Raw genomic sequence first — 10,000 nt, forward strand, 5'->3', positions numbered from 1 at the left:
TGCTTTTATTTTTTTCTCCAATTTATCTAAATTTTCTAATTCTATTCTTCCTACTTTTTCTTAATGTTTTTGTGACTTTTATTTGTGTTGGCTTCTGTTCTAGTGTTTTATTTTTTCTCCCATTTATCTTTTTTCTAATTTCTTCCAATTTTATTCTTTCTATTTTTAAATGTTTTTTTTTTTTTTTTTTTTTTTTTTTTAATGGAGCGTTATTCATAGTAGTAGGTTGGCCAGGGCTCTAGAGAGTTATGGCGTCTTTTGACTGGCCAGACAGTACTACATTGGATCCGTCTCTCTAGTTACGGTTCATTTTCCCTTTCCCTACAAATACTACCGAATAGCCTGCATAGTCTTTATATATTCTCTTCTGTCCTCATACACCCGACAACATTGAGATTACCAAACAATTCTTCTTCACCCAAGGGGTTAGCCACTGTACTTTAATTGCTCAGTGGCCACTTTCCTCTTGGTAAGGGTAGAATAGACTGTTTAGCTATGGTAAGCAGCTCTTTTAGGAGAAGGACACTCCAAAATCAAGCCATTGTTCTCTTGTCTTGGGTAGTGTCATAGCCTCTGTACCATGATCTTCCACTGCCTTGGGTTAGAGTTCTCTTGCTTGAGGGTACTCCTCGGGCCACTATTCTATCTAATTTCTCTTCTGCTTGTTTTGTTAAAGTTTATATAGTTTATATTGGAGATATTTATTTCAATGTTACTCATCTTAAAATATTTAATTTTTCCTTTTTTTTTCCTTTCCTAACTGGGCTATTTTCCCTGTTGGAGCCGCTGGGCTTATAGCATCCTGCTTTTCCTACTAGGGTTGTAACTTAGCAAGTAATAATAATAATAATGATAATGATAATAATAATAATAATAATTTGGATCAATATATCTTTACATTTTATCTTTCACATATATTCTATCCAGATTTTTATTGAGATATATTTCATAATATAGTACATTCACTGGGGAAAATATAATTCCTTTACCCATCTGTATGCTTTATCTTAACTTCCTAACTATTATTATTATTATTATTATTATTATTATTATTATTATTATTATTGTAAGCAATGCTTTATAATATAGAATGACAAAACCTCTGTAAAACTCCCATAATAGGAAATTCTCTGTGAAGAATCATCACTAAATCACCAATGAACTCCTCTTCATCCTCACCTCCCTCCAAAAGGAAAACAGAGAGAAACAATACACTGACTCTCACGAAGCAAAGTGGTGTTGTTTCTCTCGCCGAATGAAGGATGATAGATGCTATCAATTTCGAGGAGGAGAGAGAGAAGGCCCATCGCATGATTTATGGCGTCAGCTGACGGCGTGTGCGGAAATATTCGCTCTCTAAACCGAGATGGATCAGGCCACGATCGGACCTTAATACCTAAGTGCATCGGGGATTCGACTATCCGATCTGTATTGACAGGTCAGGCGAAACTTCGTGGAACACCGAAAGTGCACACCACAGCCGCCGTCCTCCGAGGCAAATTGTTTTGTTTACATCGGCTGGAGTGAAGCTCTGTTTGCACTTTAGCTCCGTGTGCTGGCCGCTTCTAGAAGCTTTCGAAATCAGCCTTCGATATCACACTCGCTCTTGTTGCATACACACCCGTAATTGATATTTTGAAGCCATAAACACTGGTTAGATAGTAGACCAGCAGTAAGTATTAATAGGTTTAAAGGTCACTCATGAATGGCAGAAGCCAACGACGTTAACAATGGGCTTAAACTTATTGTTTTGAGTTTTGACAGAGGTCCACAGTTGCAGTAGATTTAAAAGTTTAAAGGCTACTCATGAATGGCAGAAGCAAGGGACAGTGACATTGCCCTAGCTTGTAGGACAGTGCCCTAGAGAATGACCATATATATATATATATATATATATATATATATATATATATATATGATCAGCGTCCAAGCCCCTCTGCAACCAAGCTAGGACCAGGGAGGGCCAGGCAATGGTTGCTGATAACTCAGCAAGTAGACCTACAGGCTCCCCCAAAACAGCCATCCTTAGCTCACATGGATGTAAGGTGGCAGACACTACAAGAAACTATCGAGCTTGAATGGGACTCGAACTCCAGTCTAACAGAATGCCAGGCAGGGGCATTTTTTTTCAAGGGCATTTTCAAAAGGCTTTTTCTTTTCTATTTAAGTTTTGACAGAAGGCACAGCTGCAGTTCTTCTTATATCCCTACATCAAGTGGTCCGTTGCCTGATGGGCACTCTCCAATGCCTTCCATCATAGGCATCCTCTTCCACCAAACCTCTTCTCTCCATATCATCCTTCACCTTATCTCACCATCTATATTTCCGCCTCCTTCTTGATCTTCTTTCCTTAATAGGTTCCTCCCAAGCCCTCCTCACTCCCTCCCCACTATCCATCCTCAACACTTGCCCACACCATCTCAGTCGTGACACTCTTATCACCTCTGTAATCTATACTACGCCTGCCATTCTTCTCATTTCATCATTTTCCAAATCTTCCAAGCAGTGATAGCTAAATGTTTATCAGCTAAGCTGTAAGAAAATAACAAATTCAAAACTGCGAGAATATTAGCCTTGTGGCATTGGAGTTACTTCAGCTACAGCTGTAGTCCAATTTCTAAAAACAAGGAGGTCTTCAACAGGATTCTTGATGCATTTCATTCAGTTAAATTCCATTGCAATAGATTTACGAGTAAATATGTGTGATCTATTTCAATCGCCTTTGATGATATTCCATTTAAAACGCTAGGTAGTCTTCGACATGACAAACAACCTCCACTACTGAACTTGATTATATAGTAAGCCTTGCCCAGCTTCAAGCATTCTCCTATTTCCATTGAAGGTCACTGAATAGTCGGAAGACCAAACATGTACCCTTTGACAATCCCTACCAAAGTTATGACCAGGGAGAGTCAAAATTTTTCTGCTGAAGACACTCTCATTCAAGTTCACAGGGATGGCAATAGCATGTTCCTGTGAGATCAGCCAAGCAATGAGCCGACTTGATGTTACACTCATAATTGTGACTTGCCACAAGTTGAGTGATATCAATATACTAAGCTGGACAATTCTGCGACTTGAGTTGCTGCTGTTAGTCTTTCATTGTAAAGAATATTTAAGTCGTAGAGAGGGTTTCCCCCATGTATAATGGGTGTCAGATATAGAATAGCAAAATTAAAATGTTAATATGCCCGGAACACCATCCAGAATTATGAATCTTTTCTTAGGGAAATTTAATTATTGACCACATTAAAGAAAGCTTTAATTAGATTTTCATAGAAGTGTAAATATACTGGATTTTTATCACTTTACCAATTGCCTATATACCCATATAAACCATATGCCCATCATAGAAATTGATAGTCTAACAATCTTCACTATTTCATGTCCCGAAACTATCGTTAAACGTGTTTTAAGTTCAACACATTATGGAGATAGACTTCCTATAAACTCATCTCTTACCAAATGAAATCCTATTAACTTTTGTTTATTGATAATATCGTCAACTCAGCTTCGAATGCTGTAATAGAATCATCATCTCGTCGCCTCTCTCTATAGAAATCCCTTTTACGATCTCATAATCACGTAGGAAACTTAGAACTCTGAGCCAATCCCAGCATCCGAGTGTGCCCATTTCAAACCCTTATTGTTTTCTAATCAGATAGAAAATCTATATACCTTAAAAGCCCTTTCCCCAACAAGTGTTATTTTCGTTTGAGTTAGTAAAACATTTTATGACGCTGGTAATAGATTTCCCAACAGCTATTAAACTTCGATGTTTTCCGCCGGTCATAACAATATGGACAGTCCAACACGTGTGTTTTAGGTGGCACTTGTCAGCAGTATATTTCCCTTTCAAGTAAATATTTATAGGGACGATTAAAGATGTGTTCGCGAATATATTACAGGGTTTAGGAACATATGAGAGACAAAGACATAGAGAGGAGATCTGATCGTGAAAAGGGACATAGATATAGATACAAGAGTAGAAAAAATGGTTCCACATACAGAAAGAAGTGACGATTCGCCGAATAGGGCTTTTAAAAACGAAAGAACGTAGTATAAACCAGAACTAGATTTATAAATTCGTGGATAAAAAAAATGTAACCTAAACAGGAAGGAGAGACAGAGAAAGTTACAAAAATTAGGCTATTAAAAATGAGAGAAAGATACAAATGGGGGCTACACCATCACCCAAATTTAGGGGCCGATTCGGAATGACAAAATACATAATTGGCCGTACATCGGAGGTCTTCGCTGGCCTATTTTTAGACCCTTGCCTGGTGATCGCCAGACTGGGGTTTGAGTCCCGCTCTAACTCCTTTGGTCGCTGCAACCTCACCATCCTTGTGGGTTAAGGATGTTAGGTTTGGGGGATCTTGTGAGTCATGAGCACCCATTGCCTGGCCCTCCTTGATCCTAGCTTGGGTGGCGAGGGGGTTGCGTGCTGATTATATGTATATATGGTCAGTCTCTAGGGCATTGTCCCTGCTTGCTAGGACAATGCCACTGTCCCTTGCCCTTGCCATTCATGGGCGGCATTTAAACTTAAACAAGCAATACATTTAAGCACTACAAGAAATCCTTCATAATGGACGTAAACAAAAGTCAGACAGGAGACTGTCCAGCTAGGATAATTACTCAAACGTGGAGAATTTTTAAAAGTTTAAAGTTTAAAGGTTACTCGTGAATGGCAGAGGCAAGGGACACGACAGGTCAGGACAATGACCTAGAGACTGACTATATACAGTATATTGTACATATTATCAGTACCCAAGTCCCTCTCCATCGATCTAGGAGCAGAGAGGGCTAGGCAATGACTGCTGTTGACTCAGCAGATAGACTTTTAGGCTCACCCAAACACCCCCTCACCCCTCACCCTCTATTCGTAGCTCACAAGAACAGCGAGGTTTCAGACACCCCAAGAAACTATTAAGCGTAAGAGGGATTTGTACCTTCGTCCAAAAAGATTGACTGATAGGGGATATTTCCAATAGGGTACCACAACCTGTTTATGAACCAGCGAGAGTTATACTGTACCTATAGTCCATTTCTTTTAGCGATGCATATTTGCACCGACTCGCAGCGGTGCCCTTTTAGCTCGGAAAAGTTTCCGGATCGTTGATTGGTTGGACAAGATCATTCTAACCAATCAGCGATCAGAAAACTTTTCCGAGCTAAAAGGGCACCGCCGCGAGTCGGTGCAAATATGCATCGTTAAAAGAAATGGACTATAGATAAGCGCACGCACATACCACCCGATGATGAATAAGGATTGCCTAGTCTTATTTCCTCCCGGTCCAAAATCAACTATGTACGTGTGTGCGTGCGAAGGAAGCCTCTGTTTCCGAGGCGTAACCCAAGCAGAGCATATATCAGGTGTCATCCTCGAATCCGGGATATTCGAGCATGGGGAGTTATTTCTTCCACTACAGGACTCGCTATCTGTCGCAGAGGAAATAAACTAGTTTGATGGAATCTCCTCTTTCGCAAAGTGAAAATGAAAAATGGTTCTGTTTTGCATGGAATTACATATCTGTTGGTTTTAAGCGATAGGGAAAATCATCTTTTATTCTGAGGATAAATTATGGTTTGGAGGTTGAATTTATTATTATTATTATTATTATTATTATTATTATTATTATTTGATTAATTATTATTATTATTATTATTATTATTATTATTATTATTATTATTATTTGAAAACGAAGGAACCACATAGTAGTCTCCTTTGCTCTCTTAAGTCTATTCATTAATCTCCTGAGGGATGGATATATGGGTATATATGCAAATGCACACACGACTATATATATATATATATATATAATATATATATATATATATATATATATACATATATATATATATATATATATATATATATATATATATATATGTGTGTGTGTGTATATATACATATATATATATATTCTTACAAAGCTGGTCTAACATGAGAATAGATTATCTTATTCCCATGTTTACATATTTCCTTTGTGTATTTAAGAGATGTATAGCCAGATCGTAAGGTGGGTCCCAATCATATAGGATTAAGTAAATGTATGTAAATTACATAAGACTATCGTCATTCATTTAGTCATATTTTCCTTCAGTTCCGTAAATGTAAATTTACGTTATTTTAAAGAATTAAATTCTTATTTCACGTAGTTTGGTTACGAAGTCTTATGCAATCTTGTTAAAAGGTATGATGTATGACACACACGAGGAATAAAACGCGATGGATTCCATCATGTGTCCACGTGGTTGGAAGTTGCATGAAGGTTCTAGACTAAACTTACTTTTTTTTTTAATGTTACGAGAGGAGGTGGGCGGAGTTAGCTGAGTGTGTTGTCATCATCAGGCAACGAATAGAACCCTACTTCAAACTGCCAGGTTGGCAACCTGACGTCACGAGAAGCCGTCCGGACCATATGCGCACGCATCAAGAATGCAATGCATTGCTTTGCTGGAAGATTCCAGAGTGACTAAGGACGACATGCATAGGAAAGAGAGATCCAGCCTGACATTCCGATAGAGCCATAAGTCCGACAGTCCTCTCACTAGCTTCTATCTAGCCACAAAAAGATTTCTCTCAAACGTGTATAGTGTTGTTAAAACATTGATTATATTGTGTGGTTCAATTTAAAAGATGTGAAGTGCATTTGTAAGCACAGTTTATTTAGTAAAACTATTTATCTTTTGTAACTGGCCCTGTGTGATTTGGTTAAACTGTGAAGTGCATTTATTTTTGCTTAACCGTTCGGTAACCTTGTGTGAGCCCTAAGGACGTACGAGTAACAGTTATTATATGTAAGTGTAATTATTGTTTATTTCATAGTGTTAAATTGTCAAATTTTTTCATTAATTGTCAAAATTAGATATTTTCATAAATCAATTTCTAGTGAACCAAGTGATTGTATTATTCTTGAAGTGCCATTTTGTCTCAAGCCTAAGATCTACTTCAGGTTTAAATTTTGAGTGATTTATTTTGGTATTACTGTTAAATTGTTATTTTTATAGAATATATATATATATATATATATATATATATATATATATATATATATATATATATATATATATAAATTGTGTATTATTTCGATCACCAATAATTATTTCAGAGCCTTGCTAGTTATCCCTGACCAAGAACTGAAATAAGAGGTTGATTTTAGAATAGTTCTCGTTAAAAGTAATCACCCAGTTTTGTTTTGAGTGTAAAGTAGAGACCTTTAGATATTCAGTGTTCATATATATATTAACGTCTGGGAGTTGCGTATTATTCTCAGAGCTCGGAGGTACTCTCGTTTGTATCAGACTTATATAATATAACGCAGGTGAGCTAGGAGCTCGGGAGTTTACGTAATTCGCTACTCGTAATAATATATACATACGAGTATGTATACTGCATATGTTATAATGTTTGTATGCCTATAGTCAATTTTTTTTAGTGAGGCTGATTTGCACCGACTCGCAGAGGTGCCCTTTTAGCTCGGAAACGTTTCCTGATAGCTGACTGGTCAGACGGATTCGGAAAAAAATACTTCCGACCAATCAGCTAACAGGAAACTTTTCCGAGCTAAAAGGGCACCCCAGCCAGTCGGTGCAAATCTGCCTCACTAAAAAAATTTACTATAGTAAAAATGTAGACAGTTGTTGAAATTTGACAAGAGGAAACCTTACCAAGTCTTAATCCACAGGAGTGCTTCATTTAGGGCTATAGCTACCCGTATGCCCAGCTTAGTTGCATGTATGTAGGCCTAATGCTAGCCCCTCTCTCTCTTTTGTTTGATCTACAAACTCAACAACTAAGGGGACAGTTAATAAAGGCATTGGAAATTCTTGAAGGATGTAGATTACAAATCAATCCAGAGGTAACGGATACAAACTGGAATTGAAAAGATACAACACTACTCAGTGTGGCAATTTCTTTACATACAAAATAGAAAATACCTGGAATAGACTGCCAGCTGATGTAATAAATAATAATACAGTAAATGAGTTCAAGAATAAGTTAGACAAGATCATAAGAACGCTATAAATGCTTAAACTAAATCGCTCTACCAAAGAGCAAATGGAGTCTCCGCGGATGGACTAAAACGTCTTTGAGACATCCAAGATCCTTGCAACTCTCTCTCTCTCTCTCTCTCTCTCTCTCTCTCTCTCTCTCTCTCTCTCCTCTCTCTCTCTCTCTCTCTCTCCAAACAGTAGCTGCCAACACACAATAAAATCGAATACATTTTTTCTTTTTAGCAAATTGTTTTTTCTCTCCATTCGCCTCTTTGTTTACCAAAACAACATCCAAACGACAGATGCGTCATCTTAATTTTTTCTTCTGATTGTTTTTTGTGCAACCCGGAGTATCACTCGACATTAGCGTTTTTTATTCATATCGTTTACTATTTAACATTTCTATCTATTTCTATATTAAATTTCGTATATAGTTTATGAACGATTTTACTAACGTTTCGTGTATCCTAATATATGCAAATCGTATCTCGGTAAAGGTAGGCTACTGGGATGCGATGTATTAGTATTTATTCATGCATATACATTAACCATTGACTGTCAAAGAAATTTAGATGAAATATATTTGTAGGTTAGAACTGGTCATAGAATAAACTTTATTTCATAAGAAATATCATAATAGAATACTTATTTATTTGCTGTTTTTTTCTGTAAATAGTCTAAATTTTTGCAGTTGGAATAAGCCATTTATGTAGACCTTCCACAGAAACATTAAAGGTTTAAAGGCCTCTCATGAATGGCAGATACAAGGGACAGTGACAATGCCCTAGCTAGCAGGACTATATATACATTTGATCAGCGCCCAAGCCCGTCTCAACCCAAGCTAGGACCAAGGAAAGCTAGGGAATGGCTGCTGATGACTCAGCAGGTACACCTATAGGCTCTCACAAACCTCCCCCTATCCTTAGCTCACGAGGATGATGAGGTTGGAGATTCTACGAAAAACTATCGAGCTTGAGCGTGACTCGAACCCCAGTCTGGCAGATCGCCAGGCAGGATTGTTTCCAATAAGCACATTGAAAAAAAATTTTAATTCTCTGAAATATTCATTATTTCTTAAAGTACAAATTAAAAAGTACTACAATAATGAATAGATAAAGGTGAATGACAGTTCGTTGTCCTGTCACGACCTATGATGGAACCTAGGGGAACCAGGAAAGAGCTAAGTTTGTAAAACTAGGAAACCTACGTAAATAGTTCTTAAACCAATTATAGTTCCATCCTTCGTATATGATATTCCTTTAAGTATTCTTCTGCTCTCTCTCTCTCTCTCTCTCTCTCTCTCTCTCTCTCTCTCTCTCTCTCTCTCTCTCTCTCTCTCTCTCTCTCTTTCCTGACATAAATCGACTAGTAACTTTAATGATTTTTAGATCAAATTTCCCAGTGCCCTAAGAGATTGTCTCCATTTTTCATTTTTTTTAAAAGAAAGTTTGGTAAATATTACACATTTTCACACTCACAAAAAATACGCATACACAAACACACATACACACACGCGTACACATTTATATTTATATATATATATATATATATATATATATATATATATATATATATATATATATATATATATATAAGTATATATGTATATATATATATATATATATATATATATATATATATATATATATAAATCCTATATTATACACCTCAGGATCAGAGACTCAAGGATCTAATTGTACAAATTTAGCATATATATCTATATATATATATATATATATATATATATATATATATATATATGTGTGTGTGTGTGTGTGTGTGTGTGTGTGTATTCATATGCATATAGATAATTCTTTGTTATTTTGTGTTTTTGGCGTCCTAATTTCATAGGTCATTTACACTAAGTAGATAAATACAAAGATTAGTCCTTCCTGTGTTCTATTTTCTTGAGCACATCAAAGAACATACTATTACAAAGTGTTAATTTTAATATTCTTCATTTTTCTTAATATCTAACCAGAGGGAAAGTTTGGAG

The 10,000-nt window shown here is 36.5% G+C and overlaps 1 protein-coding gene, 1 long non-coding RNA gene and 1 pseudogene across 2 annotated transcripts in view; 1 reads left to right on the forward strand and 2 right to left on the reverse strand.

Moving 5' to 3' along the window:
- The window catches only part of LOC137628860 (octopamine receptor beta-2R-like), a 561,435-nt gene that overhangs the window by 531,343 nt on the left and 20,092 nt on the right, over positions 1–10,000 (reverse strand). The gene's annotated exons all lie outside the window — the stretch shown is intronic.
- LOC137628861 (uncharacterized) overlaps positions 1–10,000 on the forward strand; it is an 80,542-nt gene that overhangs the window by 43,315 nt on the left and 27,227 nt on the right. The window lies entirely within an intron of this gene.
- The window catches only part of LOC137628257 (octapeptide-repeat protein T2-like), an 18,808-nt pseudogene that overhangs the window by 8,407 nt on the left and 401 nt on the right, over positions 1–10,000 (reverse strand).

Source organism: Palaemon carinicauda, chromosome 36 (genome assembly GCF_036898095.1).
Source record: "Palaemon carinicauda isolate YSFRI2023 chromosome 36, ASM3689809v2, whole genome shotgun sequence".
Lineage (NCBI taxonomy): Eukaryota > Metazoa > Arthropoda > Malacostraca > Decapoda > Palaemonidae > Palaemon > Palaemon carinicauda.